The sequence below is a fragment of the Haemaphysalis longicornis genome, unplaced genomic scaffold, assembly GCF_048455015.1.
Source record: "Haemaphysalis longicornis isolate Haplotype H1 unplaced genomic scaffold, Haemaphysalis longicornis Haplotype H1 scaffold_10, whole genome shotgun sequence".
NCBI lineage: Eukaryota > Metazoa > Arthropoda > Arachnida > Ixodida > Ixodidae > Haemaphysalis > Haemaphysalis longicornis.
This window is the reverse complement of record NW_027526204.1, coordinates 127,902,491-127,924,599: the sequence shown is the minus strand read 5'-3', so window position 1 is coordinate 127,924,599 and position 22,109 is coordinate 127,902,491.

Genomic DNA, 22,109 nt, shown 5'->3' with positions numbered 1-22,109 from the left:
ATAGCTCGCCGTCTCTGTGCGCATCAAGTTCTTGAACATCATCGCCATCATCTTCATCAGGTCATCAACTGGCGTAGCAAGTTAGGCATTTTAGCCCAGCTAACATCGCCAGACTTCATTAAAGATCTCTCTCTCTCTCTCTCTCTCTCTCTCTCTCTCTCTCTCTCTCTCTCTCTAAGATGCTGTTGTACATGGGAAATCCTCGAGCGCCATTTTTTTGGGGCGCCCCATTGGGCTGCAGCATACAGCTGTTATGTGCGAACACGTACGTACACGAAGCCTCCAGAAAACCTTAAGAATTTTTATGAGAAGCACCTGGTGAGGATCAGATAACAGTAGACCTCTTGAAGGATGGCGAGCAAATTGTTTAGAAAAACTGGCAAACCTGTATACGCAATGCCTAATGACCGCGAGTGTACCGAAATCTTTAGAGTGCTGCTATAAGCTCAATGCTTGAGTATGCCGCTTAGGTGTGGGACCCGCACACTAAAAAGCGTATGAATCAAATTGAGGCAATTTAAAATCTTGCTGAGAGCTTTGTAACTAGCTCGTATAGGGGTAATATTGTTATGGTTACAAGATTAAAACTCTCTGTTTCATAGGACACTCTAAATCCCGGGCACACTTTTTTTCTGCGAGTTTAATCTTACAACAAATTGTATGACAGTATGTAGAAACGGATCAATAGCAGTATACTTTATTCACCCCCCTCACCCCCCCCCCCCCCCTTCCGTATACATCTAGACGAAGGAATAGCAGCGAGAAAATTGGTGAATCTTTATGACACGTATCTCCATTCCAAGTGTCTTTAAAAAAACTATTAGACACAGGAATCCCCTGCCGGACACTTCTTTCCGCCTTTTATGAAATGTTTCCCGCTGCGCTCTGGCAGCATTTGCGCATAAGCGCAACATGACTTGTAGCCCGTTTCCATGAAGTGTGTTGCTATAACATGTTTTTTTCTCTAACAGTTGTCTATGCCATGATCAGGCCGCACATTGCATTTTTCGCTTTATTATTACGTCATGCTTCAAAATAATCTTGAATATTGATGTATAACACCCCCTAAACCAATGCCGTAGGGTACATACGGTTATTTTATTAAGTCAATAAATGAATAAATAAATGAGGCAGCTACGCCTGCATTACAGTCCGACGTACGCGGCGACTACGCGGGGAGATTTGACCATCGAGACAGTCGAAGAAAATATGGAAGCAGGCAGCAAGCCTGCCGAAGGAGAGATGGTGCCACGAGACGAAATGGGATTTTATGCCAGCAAACCGGCGAACCTGAAATGCCTTAAATTTCCGCTCAAACCGAAAACCGAAACGATTTTGTTTCGGGTTTACCCCTGAACAAATAACTAACGTCTTCGTTTCGCGTCTTCGTTTAGACCAAAAATAACGTTTTCTTTTTTTTTTTTTCGTTTTTCGGTTGCCATTTTCGTTCCGTTCTGACACTATGGCACGTAGTGACTGAGCGTATGAAAATTGTCTGATTTAAAATTTTCACACGCTTTTTCTTTTTGCGTTTTCTAATTTCTTTTTTTTGTTGTTTCTCAGGAGCCTCAATATCGGCGCGCGAGGAAAACAGCTTTGGGTAGTACTCGCTGAAGGCAGCCGCCACCTTCCCGCTACAACCAGCGAATTCACCTCGAAAATCGTTTTAGAGGTGGTCCTCTACCGCTGTGCTTCTGACAGCATCGTTGCTTCCTGCTCCGCACATAGGACGGTTTTTCCAGCTTAGAACGGATCTCCTCTTTGGGGCTGCGAGTGTCCTCAATGAATTGACACGGCCCCTCCTCATCCGCTTCCGCAAGGGAGCGCAGGCAATCGACTTCGCCTTTCGATCTCTCACCTCCTGTCGCGCGAATGTCATTGATGCACCATTGACGCATTGTTTAAAGCGCTCACAGGCAACTCCATAGATGGTTGTAGCTTTGAGTGCTTCGATTCCACCTCACGCGCGATCAACGAAGGCCGCGTCGTCGAGGGCCGTGGTATTCCTCAGCCCACGGATGCCGACCTTCCTCTTGATTTCGGGCTCTATTTGGATGGAACATGTCACCCAGCCGTGGTCCGAAAAAACGACAGGGGTGACGGCGTAATCGGCCTCTAGTGGCAACGCATCCCTCGTCAAGTAAACCTACACTAAACGATGATGATAATGATTATCGGCTTCTCCTTTGCAACGGGGTGGCGTTGCACAGTGGCCTTAGTCGTATAACGCCACTGTACAATCACCGCGCGAAAAAAAAAATATAAAGTTACCTTAATGAAATTTTTGTGCTAGTCTGACTTCTTTGTTTGCATGTCTTCCCAGATTGTTCTCTGCTCTTTTCCTACCAACACTCCTACCTTCTTTTACTAACCTCTACAGCTGTCCAATTCACTTTTCCGCTAACGTTAAAGCCAAGGGCCTCCGGAAGCTGGATGGCTCCCTCACTGAAGACTGGACGGATACTTTTGCACTCCGTTACAATATGTCGCATGGTTTCTGGCTCCTTGCCGCAGCCTGCGCATAGTTCTTCCTGCACCGGCTCGCTGATAAGCGTTTTTGTCTGCAAGCAACCCACCCGGCCTTCAAAAAGCAATGCACTTCCTTTGGTATTATCGAAGAATTTTTCCCTTGTGGTCTCCTGCTTCCCGGTCCTGTAGATACCTAAGGACTTCTTCGCACCCATCCCCTTTTTCCAGGTCGTTGTCTCTGATTCTTTCTTCATTTTTTATTGCCTTGGTCGTTTCCCCTGTACTTCCAGGTTTCATATACTTTGTCCTTCTGGTTCTTTTCCTCCACCGTGTGTCCACGCTTTTCATGTTAAGATACCGTAACACTCTGGCCGTCCATCTCTGGCCATCAATATTTCTAAGTCGTTCCATGCTTCTCTCACTTCGAAGGATGCCCATCCCATGTCTCCCTGCACTGCCTCATTTGTTGTTTTACTGTGTCTCCTAATGCCAATCGACCTACGGCCCTCTGATTTACTTCTAGCCCTGATTGAATCCCTGATTTGCACACTTTACTGTGTTTGAAAAGGTGAGTGCTGGTATTATTACGCCCTTCCAGATTCCTCTTACTACTCCATATCTGTTATATCCACACAGTGCTCTATGCTTCATTATAGAGGCATTTCTTTTGCCTTTCATTTTTAAATGCTCTTAATGAGTTTTTAGATACGAGTTTGTGACGTGCCACGCCGCCTGGTGTAGTGAGTGCAGTGATGTTCCGTACTTGGAAAGAAAATTCCCATTTTTAGGTTGAGAAATTCCCAATTTTTAGCATTTTTCCCCTCAGGTTTCTTCAAAATTCCCTGCAGATTTCCCCACATTCTTTTTTTTTTTTTGCAGAAGATAGATGATTACGTGGTTTCTGTTCAGTTTCGGACGTTAGCCAGCGCCACTTATGTCTACTCTGCGTAGCCATCCGGACGCAGACGCCGTTCAGAGAATCAGAGTGTAGGCGTCAACTAAATTCCACTACATCGGTCAGTAGCATTCGACTATGCATTTCACAATTTTTACTACAGCATGTTTACTTTGTTACAGCTTTAAATTAAAACTGCCCGTAAAAATAAGAGCAAGGAATTGTATGGTAATTGAGGTAATTTTAGCTCAGCTCCGGAACTGCTGAAGCCATATCTTGTCAGAAAGCCGAATAAGGCGCATGCGAAATACATTTTAAAGCAAAGCTTTTTACCTCTACCTCCAGGGGTTCTTTCGCGACCGTTGGTGTCTGCAGAAAATCCCCGCGAACAAATAAAAGAATTTACTGGCACCGCCAGGAATCGAACCTGTAACTAACTCAGTAACAAAGCCAGAGCCCGTTGTCTTACCCATTTAGCTACGAGTTTTTTTTATTGCCTGCTTCGACATTTCTACAGTACATCACACATCATGTCATATTGTAATGATCCGTCAACCCTACTTGACTGACTCAGTGGCTTTAACACTTTCTAAGACACATTAAATCGTCAAGCACAGGCAATCACTCAGGGAGATCATCTTCTGCACGAAACACTTCCCGTATATACTGTACGCTTTCAATGAAATTTTCCCTCACACGCCGGGCATTTATATCCGCATTCCTCACCGCCATTCTCGTCCTCCATATACTATGAAGACTGAGGAGCATGATAAAATCGTACGGCACACCGCCCTCATTTTTCACGGGTAGGAACCGAATTCCGCGCGGTGTATATGGGTAAGTCTTTCTTTAACGTACGTTGGAGGACGTCCCAGTGGAACACTGGGTCCCAACAATCGATGAAGACGTGATAAATAGTTTCCGGCTTTTTGCACAGACTGCAGTCAGTTGTCCATGGCACAAAATGCCTCTTTCTGCGAACGAAGTATTTACGAGAAGGGTTTCACTGTGTAGTTTAAAAAAAGGACTTCATTGCAGGTTTCACCGGCATACTTTTCACACTCCTTAAAACATCAAGCCCAGTGCCCGTACCGTATAAGGACCTATACAGTGGCACGGGTAAACAAACATCCTCTAAATCTTTGTACAGGCGCTTCCTGGAAACACTACACAGGTAGTCGAAACAAAACCATACCTTCAAGAATTCAACAGACAAAGCCACTTCTTGCAAATATCCTTTCACCCCTCTGCGAACAATATCACTTCAGGACACAACAAAGTCAGGCAGCACATTTTTCAATTGCATTTTAATTACAGTGCGCAAGAGGGCGTCTTTTTGATCCCGCACAAAACAAAGCCTTGCGGCAACTTGTCGTAAAAATAAATGACAAAGACCAAGTCCTCCCTTTTTGACTGGCCGAAAAATGTTAGAGCGACTGGTTTTTTCCCAGCTGGAAGACCAAATAAAGACCGCAAATTCTCTGTGAATTTTTTGGACATTAGCGCGTGACATACACAAAACTTGCAGCACGTACCACACTTTGGCTAACAAAAAGAGGTTGCAGATAGTGGCACGGGCAAACATAGAAAAATTGCGCCCTTGCCAGTTTCTGGTTTTGTCCCTCAACTTTTCGGTCTCGTTACTCCAGTAGTCTCGGCTATCCCTATAATGCTTCAGAGGCACCCCTATATATTTTGTTGGTGCCGTACGTGGTTCATTGTAGACATTAAAAAACGGTAGGGTTGGTTGAGCACCAGTTCCCGTGCCGAAATCCCGAACATTTATCCCGGTTAATTGCAGCCCCAGATTTTTCACAAAAAGACTTAACCTTCTTAACTGCTTCGCTTATGCTCTTTTGATCGCTACAGAAAACTGCTATATCATCTGCGTATGCGAGCAGTTTTACTTCAGTGTTCTGTAATGCAAACCCCCGTATTCGTTCATGCTTGATTATTTTTAAACAGAAAGGCTCGAGATACAACGCAAAAAGAAGTGGCGATAACGGACAACCTTGCCTGACCGAACAACCAACATTTATACCTTCACTTAAATTTTTGGTAACAATTATGCTCTCCTTGCATCCGGCATACGCCATCTTTATGCCCTCCGAGATAACAGACCCAACATTCGTGTATTCTAAGATTCTGAAAAGTATGTCATGGGACACCCGATCAAAAGCCTTCTCAAGGCCGAGTTGCACCATCGCCACACGACCTGAGAAGGCCTCACATCACTCTAACACACTTCTGGAGACGTGCACATTGGTACTTATCGTGCGATGCTTACTACCACAAGTTTGATGCGTTCCTACCAAAAACAGAATTACGTTTTGCAACCGTCTAGCTAAGACGTTCATGTAAATTTTGTAGTCGACGTTGGCTAAACTAATTGGCCTGTACGCCTTTACGGACAGCAGTTTTACTGCATCTTCACACTTCGATATCAAGATGATGTGCGTTTTTTAAAAAGACTGCGGGAGAACATGTAGTTTGTAAGCCTCTAACAATACTTCATATAAAGATACCGCTACCTCCATTTTGAAAGCCTTGTAAAATTCCGCGAATAACCCGTCTGGCCCGGGTGACTTACAGGTGTTCAGATCATCTATTGCGTTTTCTAATTGCCACACACTAACTGGTGCTTCCATTATTTCACAAAGCTCGGGTTCTAACTTGGGCATAAGCGATAAAAATTCATCAGCAAAGCCATCGTTCATTGGAATGTGCCTGTCTAACAGCTCAGTATAATACCCGACGAACACCAGCTCAATCGTTTCTTTTTGGGCCGTAACAACATTTTTGTACTGTGTTTCCCTGATTTTGTTTTTCTGCGCGTAACGTTTTTCATCAGACAACGCACGCTTTGTAGGCATAGAACCACATCTTATGTGCCCGTGCTCGCACGATAGCTCCCCTATAACGCTCAGTATCGATGGCCTATAGTTTATTTTTTGTCTCTTAATTATTTCTTGCTTAAACTCGCCGGCGTTTGCGCTTCCTTCGAACAATAGAGTCCTTAACCGTTGGCGAAGTTCTTTTTCCTTCTCTCTTTTCTGTTTATTGATAATTGATGTTCTTTCTGCTGCACCTATTTTAACTTGTTCTTTAAAAAGATCCCACTTGACTGCCCAGCTCGTCTGTGCATCACTGTGCATATTAGTAAACAGTTCACTGACTCTAGCTGGAAAAAGTTCATCTTTAAGTACCCGACTATTTAATTTCCACAACTTCTAATTCAATTTCGTGGTTTTCTGTTTGTTTCCCAGACAGAACGCCACAGGGCAGTGATCGCTGTAGGACAAGGCCTCGACCTTATAGTTGTCACACAGGGGCACAAGTTCTCTTGATATGTACACTCTATCCATCCTCGCGTGACTTGAAAATGTGGAAACCAGATTGGATCTCTAGTTGTACAGAAAGCTACGTCATCCAAACAATATTTTGAAGTTATGTCCATTAAGCATTCGGCGCTTTTATCTCGAACACGCTCATGGGCTGCTCTGTCCTCTATCATGCACATACAGTTGAAATCCCCAAACAAGATAACCCTTTCGCACTCAAGGTGCTTACTAATAGTTTGGACGATAGTTTCCCGCTCACCCTGTCTGCTCGGTGCATAGATACATATAACTCTTCGCAAAATGAAAAGTCGCAGTACACATAGCGGCCACTCGAATCAGCTACAACGGTCTGCCCAACAATCCCTAGTGATCGCCTAATAAAAAGGGTGCACCCAGCCGATGTTCCCACGGCGTGCGAGACACACACATTAAAATTTGCTCTAAAAGGTTGCAACATGCGGTCTGTCGTTTCCTGGCTTTCCACTTTAGTTTCTTGCACCGCAATTACACTCAACCAACCACCGTTCATGCATCACGAACTGACTTAACCTTACCAAGAATATCTCCTTGAAGTAATAACGGGTGTGGTTAAGTGCATTTCACTCCTCTCTGGTTTCACTATTTGTATACATACACATAGAGCGGCTTAAGTGAATTTAAGTGACGTCGCATGGGTAATCCTTGTGGGTTCCGTTTACAGCTTTGTTCTCCAACCACATTCACAGGGTGAATTGGCGCGCATTTCTTTGTGTTTTTGTTAGCACTTTTGCATTTATATATGCCGTTTTTTGAATAAAATTTCAGTTGGAAGTTAGCGCTTGTGTCTGTCCTATTCTTCCCCTGTCTGAATTTTCGCGCTTGCAATTCGTGAAATGTTTTATAGAGCTTCAGTGCATGACTGCCTCGGGCGAGCTTCCATCGAAGTTCCAGGCCAGAGTCAGACGTGCCCAACGCGCTAACTGTCCATTGAACTTTCCGCAGAAATGTCGCCATGCGGGGTGAGGTGACTGTGAGAGGGAAAGAGGTTCCCAGCCTGCACCACATATGTATGTGGGTGGAGGGCTCACTCCACGGTGTCTAACCTCGCTTTCCAGAGGGAGTGGAGACCGATATGGCTAGGACACAGTCACTGTCCGCGGGGTGGTACGATTCCACGCACAGGAACTTGAGGCCCGGCCAGGTGACGTTCCACGAGGTTCCGAAGCACAATTGGATTTCGTCCCGGAAGTACGTCGCCGTTTTGCAGTCAAGGAAGGCGTGTACTGCAGTTTCCGGTTGCCCACACAGGAGGCATCCTGCGCCCCAGAAAAGAAAGAATCCCCGCTCCTGCTGACGAGCCATGAATGGTAACACTTCCGCGTCGAAGCGGGAAAAAAAAATCTTTTGTGTCGACTGGGATGGGCGATTGACTAACTCGCTTGAGGACATCGCCTCCACCATGAGGGACCAAAGGCTGACGGTACGGAGGTGGTGGTACTGCCTGTACTACCAAGTGCCAGTAGAATTTTCGCAGCTTCACAGCGAGCGGGTAGTCCTCCGTGCCAATATGGAACAAGAATTATCCGGATGCGTGCCGAATGACAGGTGACCTTGACGGCACCGCACACACGATGCAGCAGTGAAGAAGTCTTCAAAAATCGCTTGCTTTCGCCTTCAAATCGCCTAAAAGACTTAAGTTCCCAATGAATTTTTTTCCCGTTAACACTTAACATAATATAATTGTTACATGCTGCATCACAAAAGTCTCAACACAGCTTCCGCTCTCGAAATCTGCGCACGAATTCTCGTGAAGGCATTAACTTCAGAACGCGCTTCGCTCCCTGCAGGTTTGTAGCATCATAATAAATTTCAGTTTTATCCTGATTAAAAATAAACAAATACTTCTCTTTCAGTTTTTTGATGTTTTTTTCAACCGCTCACATCTCTACCCACCTCCCCTTCTCTTCAAATGGGGCTGCAGAGATAGAGAGAGTAAACTTTATTAAAGAAAAAAGAGCCAAGTGGTCGGTTTCCTGACCCGTTGGAGCGTCCAGCCGTCTCAGCCCGGTGAATCAGCCGAAGCTGTTCTTCGATGCCCGAGCTGGCCAGTTCTCCTTCCCACTGCTCAACCGAAGGGTTAGAAATCGCGGAAAGTGAAGGGTTGAGCTGGCACTACCGCACCATGTGGTATAGAGTGCAGAGCGCTTTGCAGAATCGACACTGCGGGTGGTATTGCGTAGGCCAGATGAAGCGCAGCTTGCTCGGATGGGGAAAGGTGTTCGTTTGCAGGAGACGCCAGTAGCGCTCCTCTTTCTTGCTGAGAGAGGGGTGTGCAGGGGGAAGCGTAAGCCGGGCTAGCCTGTAGTATTGCGTCCCCTCCTGGAATGATGTCAAGGGGATGGCCGTCTCTATGGCCGTCTCCCATGGCCAACTCTCTGGCGGCGCTCTGCTGGTTAGACCTTGAGCAGTCTCGTGGGCAAAGACATTTCCACGGAGAGAAGTGTGAGCCGGTGTCCAGACAACCGATACCCCTATCTTTGGAAGGTTATGGCTCAAGATCTTCATTGCGGTGTGTGAGATGCGGCCTTGGAGGTAGCTCCTACACGCTGACTGAGAATACGTGATGATTACTTCCTCAGGTGTTTGCGTTATCGCATGCCTGGAGTCGTCCCTTCCAATGCAAGTGTCTTCTCATCCCCCTTGTCATCCTCCTCCTGCTCCTGCTCCTCCTCCTCGTCCTCCTCCTCCTCCTGAAGAAAAAGAAATGGGCGAGGGTAAGAAGCATGACGAATCACTGCCCGCATACCTGCTTGTGCGAATTTTGGCGTATCGGTTCGAAGCAAAGGGAAATGCTGAGCAACGCGCTTCCACGTTAGTTTGCAAACTCACAAAAAATAACAATTCAGGAGACTTCCAGGCTGGTACAAGTTTCCAAATGGCAATTCCTGTGGAGCGCTGATTGCCCCGTCAAAGTCCGCAAGACAAAGGATAGTCATGTCTTCTGAATTCGTCATGAAACAGACCTTCGCATCTTCCTCGACCTAAGCCATATCGGTCATTGAGCTTGCCGTACATTAGCAGATACATAACTTGGAACCATATCATCTAATCTTCATCATTCTGTCATATATTTCAGCGCCTGCAGCCTCAGAAAGCATTACAATGAATTTGACGCCCTCATATCTTCCATTACCCAGCCCTTTTCAATCATATGCATTTCCGAAAATTGGCTTGCTCACCCTGATAGAAACCTGTACAGTTAAACCTGGATGTAACGAACCCCTATGTAACGAATTCCTGTATTTAACGAAGTTTTTCAATTCCCGTTTCCACATTCATTGAAGAACATGTGCTTGCGACCTCTATGTAAAGAAGGAGTTGCGACGGTTAACCTGAATGTAATGAGTTCGCTACGCTGGTGAGTCAAGGATTCTTGCCTTTTTCTTGAAAATCGGATGGCAAAATGCACGAATTTAGCGAATTTCGCCCGCACCGCAATCTCTCGTGCGTTTCCACGTGTGAGTGCTGTGTCGGTTAGATGCTAGGCCTGCCTGTCGGCGTATAGTCGCGTGTGTATATCTGTGGTATGGGTGCGTGGATGAATCCTGCTGCCTGAATATGAAAATATTTGTCTTTTCAAGACAAGCTCGCAATTTTAAATGCCGTCTGTGCCGGCGAGAAAGAGGAACGTCACCGACCAGTACAGTGTCCCATGCAGCTAGCATCCTTTGAACAATTTTGACCGCAGAAAAGAGCATGAAGTTGGCAAAAAAGGCGCCCTTTCGGCATAAGTCTGGTTTTTGAAACGTGTTAAGGCACCGAAAAGTATAAAAAGCAAATGTAACAGTTACGTTTGCGAATTCGGGGGCCGTGTATAGTAGCAGGAAGCGCAAATCACGCAGTTTTTCAGTGTGAAATATATCCTTGAACCAGGGTGAGTTCAGCATCATTGACGCCTAGCATATTAGTTTCGTTTCTGCTTCATTCCCGTGAGCTTTAACTCGAAATCTGCATGTCACGGAAACCTGGATGTAACAAAAAAATCCGAATTTTTGTCAACTTCGTTATATCTAGGTTTAACTGTATACCTTTCCCTCTTATTCTGCTGAGTATTGCCACCGTGCCACATCTAGCCATGGCGGGTCTGCCATTTTTGTAAAAAATGATATCTCCTTCACTCGCAAATTAGACCTTTCACTGACCATTTCCACGTGAGAATCTGTTTGGGTGGAAGTTGATCTCTCAACCTTCGAAACTGACGGGAAAGACACAATCTTCGGTAGTAAATACAGATCGCCTAGTACCGCTGTATCCTACTTCTAGGCCACTCTCGATGGTTTACTGCACTTGATCACTTGTGAAAACAAGAACATTGTTATACTAGGAGGCATTAACATTAACCTTTTAGATTTTGCGTCGTCACAATTTACGGAACATAGCAGTTGTTTTGAGGGTTATGGGTTTTAATCACTTATAATTTACCTACGCGTTGCGTGAACAATGACAATGGCTCGGCAATTGATCATGCCCTTAGCAACGTTTCCTCTCCACCGGAAGCTTTCATTGTTCGTTGTACTATTACGGATAATTATCGTTCTCTTTCTCGTCCCTGTGAAAAGTTTTGCGCTTAAGTTTCACTCATGGAAATTGCGAACCAACTAGCTCGTCTCTCCATTTTGCTTCAATTATCCTGTAGCTCTTCTTTTTAATCGTACAAAATGTGCCCAAAGAACTCGATTCCTCAAATCGTTTTCAACAGGAAACAATTACCTTACCTCATTAACAACGCCGATTTGTCTCCAGTTATTGGATCCAGGGATGCTGAAGTAGCTTGCAGTGAATTTTCTATTACCATCACTGAGCTCATAGCATCTTGCACCACATGACGTTTCAGAGGAAAAGTAACTTTTCTGTTGTGAACCCTTGGCTTACACAAGGATTTTAACAAGTTTAAGAAAAAAATTAATATCTATACAGTAAAAGAAAAAGGCAGCCATACAACCTTCATTTAAAAGCCCGCTACAAAAAGTATTCCAACCTTCTAACAAACTTGCTAAAAAAGGCCAAGAGAAACTTCTACGAAAACAAAATTTTGTAGTCTGGTAACAACACCGCTAAGCAGTGGCGTATATTAATTTCTTTCCTTAACAGCCAGTGCAAAACTGAGATCAGCGAAATACGCCAAGAGGGCCAGTCGAGCCGGGACGGTACATGGTTACCTGAAATGAGGAACCACCCTACCTAAACTTAGCTCAATAAAAAGTTTTGTCTCTCTCTCTCTCTAGCACGTGTTCTAACCCCTCTGACATCGCGAATGCTGTATACGCTCTTTCTTTTCTGAAACTTCTTCCTCATCAACAGCAATGCACATAGACAATAACATTGTCCGCGATTCGCATTCTTTCTTCTTGTATCCGGCAACAGCCATCGAAATCCGCGCAACATTTCTTAATCTTAAAAATACTAGCTCCGGACACGATAAAATTCCCACCACTTGCATCAAAGAGAACGCAGATGCCATAAGTGATATTTTTGCCCATGTAGTTAACCTGATTTTTAAATCTGGAGTATTTCCCAGTGAACTAAAAAAAAGCTCGATAATTTCTTTTATCAAAAAAGGCGATAAGGCAATAATGAATAACTACAATTCTACCATTTTTCAGCAAGGTCACTGAAAAAATCATAGAAAAGCGCCTCCCATCATATTTAAATAAATATAATTTGCTAACGCCTAGGTAATTCGGTTTTAGGCCTGGTTTATCTACCAACCTTACAATGATAGCTCTGACAGACTATATTAAACTCGAATCCTACAGGGCAAGTTTGGGGGGGCGGTATTTCCATCGATTTCACCAAAGCATTTGACACCATTAATCATGACATCTTGTTTTCTAAACTATCCTTGTACGGTATTATTGGGCCGCCGCTGCAACTATTACGAAGTTTCTTATTTAATCATGAACAAATTATTATTATTGCTGGTACACTCTCAGACACTAAAACCACTAAAGTTAGGCGTTCCTCAAGGTTCCATTCTCGGCCCTCCTTTATTTTTATTATACATCAATAACGTTCCTACCTGCCTCAAACTGTCTAATTACCTACTTTATGCGGATGATACCACCATCTACCCGTCACACACATCCATTGACGTTCTTACTACAACCCTCAACATCGATATTACTAACATTTGTTCATGGTCTAAGTGCAACGGTTTATTAATAAATAATTCCAAAACTAAATTTGTGGTATTTTCATCTCGTTTGAAGGCTCCAACTTCTATTGCTCCCGTTACATTAACTCTGATGCTATTCCACCGACTGATCAATGCTCATTTTGGGGGTTGAACGTCACAGCTCCTTCAACGTTATTAACCACATAAACTTACTAAAGAAGAAGATGGCTTATGGGATCAGAGTATTAATTAAGACAAGAAATTACTTCCGCCTGCCTACGCTTCTAACGCTTTACTATGCTTTTATTTACAGCCATATAAAATATTGCATTTCATCCTGGGGCTTAACTTATGATATTCATTTAGTTCCTTTGAAGCGCATTCAAAACCAAACAAATCAAATCGTGTCGTTTAGCTCTTTCAACTTCCAAAAAAGTCAGAACAAACTATGGGAAACAGACGGTTGGATTTGGTGCCATTGAATTATGGAAGACTTGCCTAGCTCTTAATGCTAAAAATAAATAAGTCACTCATCTTAGAAACAATCAATTTTTACATTTATCTTGGAAGACACTCACCTTGCAGTTTATTAGTTCGCACGACTTCTATCTTTTGTTTACGCTGAGTTTTCTCCTTTCTTTTCTATTTCTCACCATTTTTCTTTTGTCTGTTTTGTATTTGCACTTTTTTGTATAACTGAAACGTGTGCTCGCTTCGTGAACAACCTTAATATGTGTGAGTTTTGTGTAATGTTGCTAAAATCTTCGCGTTAATTCTTTTGTAAGTACCTTCTGTTGGGATTCCTAGTACTTTATATTAAAATACTGTTCATTTACAAGAGGTCCCACCGCAGGGCAAGACTTCGGGACCTCTTTCTGTAACATCAATCCCCACGCACTATACCCTTGTTGTCGGTTGCAATAAACTGAACTGAACTGAATATTGGTGTATCGGTTCGAAGCAAAGGGAAATGATGAGCAACGGGGTTCGACGTAAATTTGCAAACTCACAAAAGAGTAACAATTCAGGAGGCTTCCAGGCCTGTATAAGTTTCCAAGCTATTCGATGCGCTCGGTGCGGGTTGGTAAACAAAAAAATAGAAACTCGAACCAAACAAGCTGCTCTGTGCGAAGGTAGGAGTCGTTACAAATCAATGGAAGATCCTTGCGTGTGTCCAGCAGGAGAATGGTGCCTGATATAATATACAGTAATCCCGTACTGGGGATTATGCACAAATTATAATTGTAATCGCTATGTAAGAGAGAAAAGGCTCTTTATTAGAGGAGAAAGCCTAGATGTTTGCCGAAATTTGGGCACTGACATGCTACTCGGCGGGGGAAGGGGGAAAGGGAGAAAGAAAAGGCTCGATAGAGTACAGGGCAGAAGAAAGAGGAAGAAAGAGAATAAAATAAAAGAGAAAAATAACAAAAAGATGACGTTCAGTTCGTGTCAGTAGTGTGATTGAAAAGTCTATTTTTTTTTTAACTTTAAATCACTGCAATGACACCAATCCTGTCCAGATAGGCGAACAACACCGACAGTACTTCACGTTGAGCTCGTGAGGATGACCATTGACCAAGGAGGGCTTTCAAGGTAATTGGTCCTGGGATGAGGCGCTGTAGTTCCTGCTCAAGATTGCACCTTGCGTTGATATATGCAGGGCATTCCAACAGCAGATGCTCCACAGTTTCCAACGATCCGCAGTTGTCGCAGTAAGGGTTTTTCGTGATACCAAGCCGAAAAAGGTATGACTTCGTAAACGCTGCGTTGAGGCGAAGTCGGTGGTCTAATCGGCGCGGAAGTACCTCTGGCAGCCTCATCTTGAGCTCAGGGTCTATGTGGCGCAGGAAGGCATGGTGGTGATCTGGAAGGGACCAGAGACGGTTCCGTTCCATTAAAACGAGCGCCTTCGCCGTAGTTGCGGCATCACGCTTAGTGAAGAAAATCTTCCTCACATTGCGCATATCCAGGCCCCTGCGAGCAGCTTCATCCGCCTTCTCATTACCTAGAACACCACAGTGACCTGGAATCCACTGAAACGTTATACGGTGTCCAGCGTCGTTGGCAAATACCGCTATGTAAGGAGAGATATATATCTCATCCACCAGTGGTGAAGTGGCAGAGTTTATGATAATCGTACGATGAAATAGTCAACAAAAAAATCCGAGCCATCTCTACAAACGTGAAGCCTGGAGAGGGGCGAAGCATGCAGTGTATAAGTGTAATCTTGGAGCCTTGGCGTTTTTGCCCACGGAGATGAAACTGTTGGGGGGTAGAGGTATACAGCTTTGCTGTAGAACTCTCGTGTCCTTGAAGCACGAAGCGTTCGAGCGCGAGGCGTGAACGAGTGTCCCGGTGTTCAGTACCGTGACTACACGAGACGACGGTTACGACGACGACATGAGACACCGACCGCCCGAGCTCCTAAGGGGCTTCGCCCGTAATAATCGCCAGTTTCAAGAAGAAACATCCACAATGCGTGTACATATATCACCTCTGTACGATGAAGCTCGATGGTGGGCATACCAGAGAAACTTTGGACAAGGGTTCGCCATCACCACACATGAACGTGAAACCAGTAATGTAAAGGTGTAATGCCAGCTTTTTTCGGTACGAAACACTAACACGATATTATTGCTGCAACCAGTTCAAAGTTCCTGTTAAGAAAATTAGAACGCTATGAAAAACGGAAAGGATCGTGAAGCTGCGAGTGCACACAAACTCCGCGAAAAAATGAGGAAACATTGCGTGCCAGAATTTTTCAATGCTCTCCCAAAAGATTTGTAAGATATAAAAACACGAAAGAAAATGTTTAAGAAAATTCGATAATATTGTGTCTCAGGTAACTGATATTGGTGAAGAATGGTATATATTTGTGCTGTCTACAACTACGTTTTTGCTGTTTATGTTGTGTTGCAATGCATAATTCTGGTATGTGATTTTCAAGCAAGAAGTATTTGCCATTTCAAAATTTGAGACTGTGCATATGTTCTTTTGTGTATGTTTACACCAACTTCCTGGAAAGCCAACAAGCATTCGGTCATTAGGCAGACCAGGCAAAAAAAGCTATGTAAAACAAAAGTGAATAAAGCTGAATGAATGCATGACTAAATGAGTGTGCTTTCCTTATAAGGTATTGCTCTCCTTACAGTCGGCTTCCTAGTTTACGAATACTTGCGGAACCGCCGATTCAAGACGGAATTGCTTCCCGGAAGGGAACAGATAAATGTTCGTCTCCTCAAATGCTGCGTTGGAGTAAAACGCAGGAAAGCAATGACTCTGGCTACAACAAAAAAAGGCCGCGCATGAGCTCCATTCGTTGCAAATGTCGCCGGAAGAAGATAGTCAACTGGCGCTCCTGCCAAGTAAATGCCTCTCTTCTGTTTCCCGCTCATCTGTCATGCTGTTCTTCTCCCGTCTTGTTCCTCCCAAGATAACACGCTAGAGGTTTGCTCAAGTCAATTTAAAATTACCGCGTTCCACTGCTCTAAGTCGGGTGCCACGATGCCAGCGCTGTACGGCGGAGATGCGCGTGTATCAAGGCACCCTATACTACAACGTTTATAGAACCACGTTGCACTACTCCAGGAGCATTCCAAGCGGAACGTGGATCCCACATGGTGGAACCTTTTGTTGCTGTTGCCGTTTGATTTCTTAACAGCCACCAGGAGGGGGTGCGGGCAACAGCAGGCGATGATTTTTTGGCGTTGATGTAGTATTTCATTTCCTATCGCAAAAAAAAAACCAACATCTATGAATTTTGAAATAAAGGAACACTGCAAATATCACTTGTGTATTGATGTTCTGCCCTATCTTTGCGTAATGTCTTGTTCTTGTTCAACACTGTTGACAAGCATGAACATTGACACCGGACTTAGACGTTGAGATTTGGCTGTCGGTACATAAGACTATTGCGCAGCTTCTGTTTCAATTCGGCAAGGTGGCTGAATCGAGCCACAGACAGACAAACAGACCGAGACAGACCAAAATTTTTTGGTTTAAGTAGCCAAAGAAAGACTATCGTCTTTAATAATCGTCGGTGGCAAGAACAAACATGCACAATGCCTGCGCAGAAATCACCCCGGGCACCATGAAGCTTGGCATACCAGAGACACTTCGGGCAAAGGTTTCGCCATCAGCACACATCAGTGTCAAACCAGCAATGTAAAGAGTGCGCTCTCCTTATAAGGTTATGTTACCCTTGTAGTCGGCTAGTTCATGAATACTTGCGGAACCGACGCTTCAAGCAGGAATCACTTCCCGGAATTGAACAGATAAATGTTGGGGTAAAACTCAGGAAAAAGATGACTCTGGCTACAATATAAAGCAAATGAGGAAATCCTCTTACATTTTTTAAACCCGTATCCGTAGTGCAGTATTACACAAGTGGGTGTGCTCGCGAATACGATTGCGATCCTAAGGCGGTAGCATGTCGTCAGTGGCCAGCAGTTGCAGGACAAGGGCATTGGAGCTATTCCGGGCAAGGAACGGGAAATGTAAAAGCTGCTGCTTGCGATAGTTGCACGCAGCATACGTGTACGCTACGCGCGGCGCGGGCTATATTTAGCCCGGGAGCTAATTTTGCACGACACGCAGGACGTCATCGCTGCGTGAACATGTACGTACACTACACACATAAACGCGGTTGACCGTCCGCCCGGCAAGCGCGGCTCAATGGGAGCGACACATACACCTGTTCAGGTGTACGTCACGACTTTGTACGTGCGCGCACAAATCCTGCTTGGATCCGCTCATCCACACTGTTCACGGGTTTCCGGAATTGGCGAAATGTACACCTGAGAAAGAAAAAAGCGTGTCAGCTGGTCTCTTTTTCAAGCCTTTCATTGTGATGTGCGATGTCGTTCAGTTCGCATGATGTCCAACGCACGGCGGGATCATCAGCCCACGGTTCTTTTTAAGTGAGGAGGAGGGTCATACACGCCGCTTGAATTCCCGTCCAAGGGCTTAATTTATTTAAACGCACTGGATCAATGCAGAATTCATGTGTACAGTGCTGAATACCGTGGATTCGTTCTCTGCTCGCTGTTCGCAGCCCCGTCTGGGCCATCGGCAGCAATAACAAGCTCACCGGCAGCAATAACAAGCTTCTGCGGCACTGACTTTGGGACCTCCTGGACGTGGCTTCCTCCCTCGTGAGAAGTGAGTCCTCTGCAGGCCGAACAAGCTCTGCAGGATGACGATATGCCAGAAGTCTTCGATGCTCCCTGTGCCATCGACGAAAATGAAATCGCGTCTTTACCTGAGGAATCTATAGTGCAACCTGCGCAGCGCTGACTTGCCGGTTGCTGTTAACCCGATGGCGAGCCTTCCCAGCCATGCTGTCGTTGTGGTCATACATCTTGTCGATTCTTCGAATAACGTCAAGCGGTTTAACAGCTCCTTTCCCTCAAGGATGGATTACACTGTCTGGCTGGATACGGCGTGCTGCATGTGTGACCGAACGATTGACACAATCTTGTCACTGCTACGTCCAGTGCCGATGCCACAGAGCGTCTGTATAGGGAGTTTCTAGCATTGCCGACATTCACGTCCATGCATACAAACGCCGACCCGGAAACTGCAGAAATCGCGGGATCAGGGGAGTCGCTGATGGTTTCTGTAGTCCTGAAATCTTTTTTAATGCGATGCGTCTCAGTGTACCTGTGAAGTCCGGCTACGGATTGGCTACGATTGAGACCATTTGAGCCACAGAAACCGTACCCAAGTCGTCGTCATCGAATATAAGCTCCGCCGCGTCTATGAATAAATGGCATCACCCATGTGGTGCAGAACACGTTAACGTTTGGGCCATGTAGCTGGTGTGGGCAAAAATCGCCTTGCGATATGCGACATCGCCGGGGCTGTTGCAGTGATGACTGTGCGTTCTGTCCTGCTTAGATGCTACAGTGCCCCAACTGTAGCAAAAATCACGAAACCACCCTTGTCCACGGCTCCGTTCGCAGCAATACCAGGAAATTTCAAGAATTCATAACTGCGAGCCATACTGTCTACAAGTCGCTGAAATCCGCTCTACTGGGACGGCGTCACACTGGGTTCAAGAAAAATACATCCGCCGCCCCTACACATGCGCGTCATAACACCCATGCAAAGATGGTGGTGGTGTCAAAGACGTTTTAGTGGGCTGAAACGAAGAATGCACCAGATTTCGCGCTGTTTACAGTATAGTTTCGGAATACTACCACAAACAGTAGTTTCTTATATTACATTATAGTATATTTTAGAATATTATATATACACTTTATAATAAGGTAACGTAATAGTATAAGTTTATTCGGCTGCATAGTTTCGGACCAAGCTCGTATCCACTGCCGGGAAAAAAGCAAACAGTGTTTCGTATCCTCAAATGCAGCGTTTGAGTAGAGCGCAGGAATGCATGAACGCCGGCTACGAAATACAGCGAGTATACACTATAGCCGGGTACATTTAAAAACGGAAACGAAAGTTTCTGCTGTGCCTTGTCACCACAGCCGGATGTCTGAACATGGCACGAGCCGTTTTCGTGATTTTTTGGACTTAACATGCTTATAAACTACTGCAGCTACGGCAAACAAATAGTTTTTCAGAAAAGGTAGACTACATCACGCATTCATAGCTCCTTTCAAAGCGCACGCGCCCGTTGACATCCGCGTCCGTCGCTTAGGCGGAGTGATATCGTACATGAGCTACTGCCGTTCTTAACTTGTTCCTGAGTATAGGAGGAAACCCTTATGCGGTTTCTCTTTAAACTGCATCCGTACCGCAACACTACGCAAAGTTAATGATCGCGACGTAGATTGTGGGCCTGACGAGTTAGCGTGCCGTGAGGGGCGAAGCAGTTGAACGACAGGAACATTGAAGCTACTCCCGGCAAGGAGAGGGCAATTTAAGAGCTTTTTTCTTGGTCTTTGCACGGAAGTATATACGCTACGCGTGGTGCTGGCTATATTGCGAGGTAATTGTGTACGCCGCGCTCGACGCCGTCGTTGTGTGCTGTACTACACACACGGTCGTTGTCGGTGTGTGTGTAAGTGTGTGCGTGTATATGTTGGGGGGGGGGATGGAAACGCTTTTACGCGATTCGAGTTTACCGTTCACGCGGCAAGTGCTGTTCAATGGCGCGCGTTCAGGCGTACGCCACGAGCGTTAACGTGACACGATCCGCTACGCGCGTACGAACATAGACGAATCCTGCTTGAGACCGCTCATTAAGATAGCTCACGCGTTGCAGCAAATGGCGAAGCACAATTGGTCGGGAGTAATGTGGCCTGTGTGTTTTTTTTTCACACCTTCTATTGTTTGAATGTTATGAGAGAGAAATCGAAATGGTTTTCCTGATAGGGACCTTTGACGTTTGAAAGCGGACTTTTGAGATCTACAAGTATTACGTATGCTTCCAAAACGACTTCTCGCAACCATGGTAACGAGCCGAACAGCAAAATACAATTTAGCCATTACAGCCTTTCCCAGCCCTTACTAGACTTTGGGTCACCCCTTCTAAAATAAATAAATAAATAAATAAATAAATAAATAAATAAATAAATAAATAAATAAATAAATAAATAAATAAATAAATAAATAAATAAATAAATAAATAAATAAATAAAATAATTGCTTGTGCGAGCATTGATGTAGAGGTTCGAATCAAAGGGAAATGACAAGTCACGTGCTAAGACGTAAATTTGCAAACTCACAAAAAATAATAATTCAGGAGGTTTCCAGGCCTGTATAAGTTTCCAAGCTATTCAATGCACTCGGTGGGGGTTGGTAAACAACAACAACAAAAAAAGAAACTCGATCCAAACAAGCTGCTCTGGGCAAAGGTAGGAGTCGCGACAAATCAATGGTAGATCCTTGCGTGTGTCTAGCAGGAGAATGGTGCCCGATATAATATACAGTAATCCCGCACTGGTGATTATGCACAAATAATAATTGTAATCGCTAGGTAAGGAGAGATATATATCTCATCCACCGTTGGTGAAGTGGCAGAGTTCATGCTAATCGTATACGATGAAAGAGACAACAAATAATCGTCGGTTGCAAGAACAAGCATCCACAATGCGTGTACATATATCACCTCGGGTACGTAAAGCTTGGCCGATGGCGGGCATACCACACTTTGGACAAGGGTTCACCATCACCACGCATGCGCGTCAAACCAATCATGTAAAGCTGTAATGCCAGCTTCTAGCACGATATATTTCTTCAACCAGTTCAAAGTTCCTGTTAAGAAAAGTAGAACTCTATGAAAAACAAAAACGTTTGTGGAGCCGCCAGTGTACACAAACTACGGGGAAAAACATGAGGAAACATAGCGTGCCAGAATTTTTCAATGCTCTCCAAAAAGATTTGTATTTATTTATTTATTCAAAAATACCCGTAAAGGCCCTCACTAGGAGGGTATTACATAGGGGGCAGGATACATTGAGAACGCAAAAAAAGAGTACTAGCAGCACGTTAATAGGGAAACAAATAAATACAAGTGGGTGTGAGGCAAAAAAAAAAGAAAAAAAGAAAGCAAGAAAGAAGGAAAACAAACAAAAATCTTTAAAGAACTCTAGAACCTATAAAAGCACTTTTTAGTAAAGTTAACATACGAAGTAAGTGTGTAAAAGTTCTTGGAATTTGGTCGGATCTGTAAAATTTACAATGTAAGATGGTAGGGCATTCCAATCCACAATTGTGCGAGGTATGAAGGATTGTGAATATTTGGAAGTGTGGAATTTCACACGTGTCACTTTTAAGGCATGGTCCCGTCGTCGAAAGATGGTCGGTGTCGATGAAAAGAAATCAGGATGAAGACAAGAGTGATGGTACAGCTTATGAAACAATGATAAACGTGACAGTTTACGCCGATCTGATAGGATAGGTAAAGATGCGTGAAGTTTTAGAGCCGTGACGCTGGTATGACGTGAATAATCTGAAAAGATGAAACGAACGGCACGATTTTGAAGGGATTCAATTTTGTCAACTAAGTATGCTTTGTCAGGGTCCCAAATGGCAGATGCGTACTCAATTTTAGGTCTGATGACGCTTGTGTATGCAAGTTTGCGGAGGTTAGATGGAGCATGTTTTAGTCTGTGCTTTAAAAACCCAATGAGTGGTTGGCGGATGCAAGAATGATGTCGATATGATGATTCCATGTCAGGTCACAGTGCAGGTTAAGTCCCAGGTACTGGTAAGTGTCTGCTAGCTCAACAGTTGTGTTATTTAAGGAATAGGAAGTTTGAATGCGCGATGCGTGGTTTGTAAA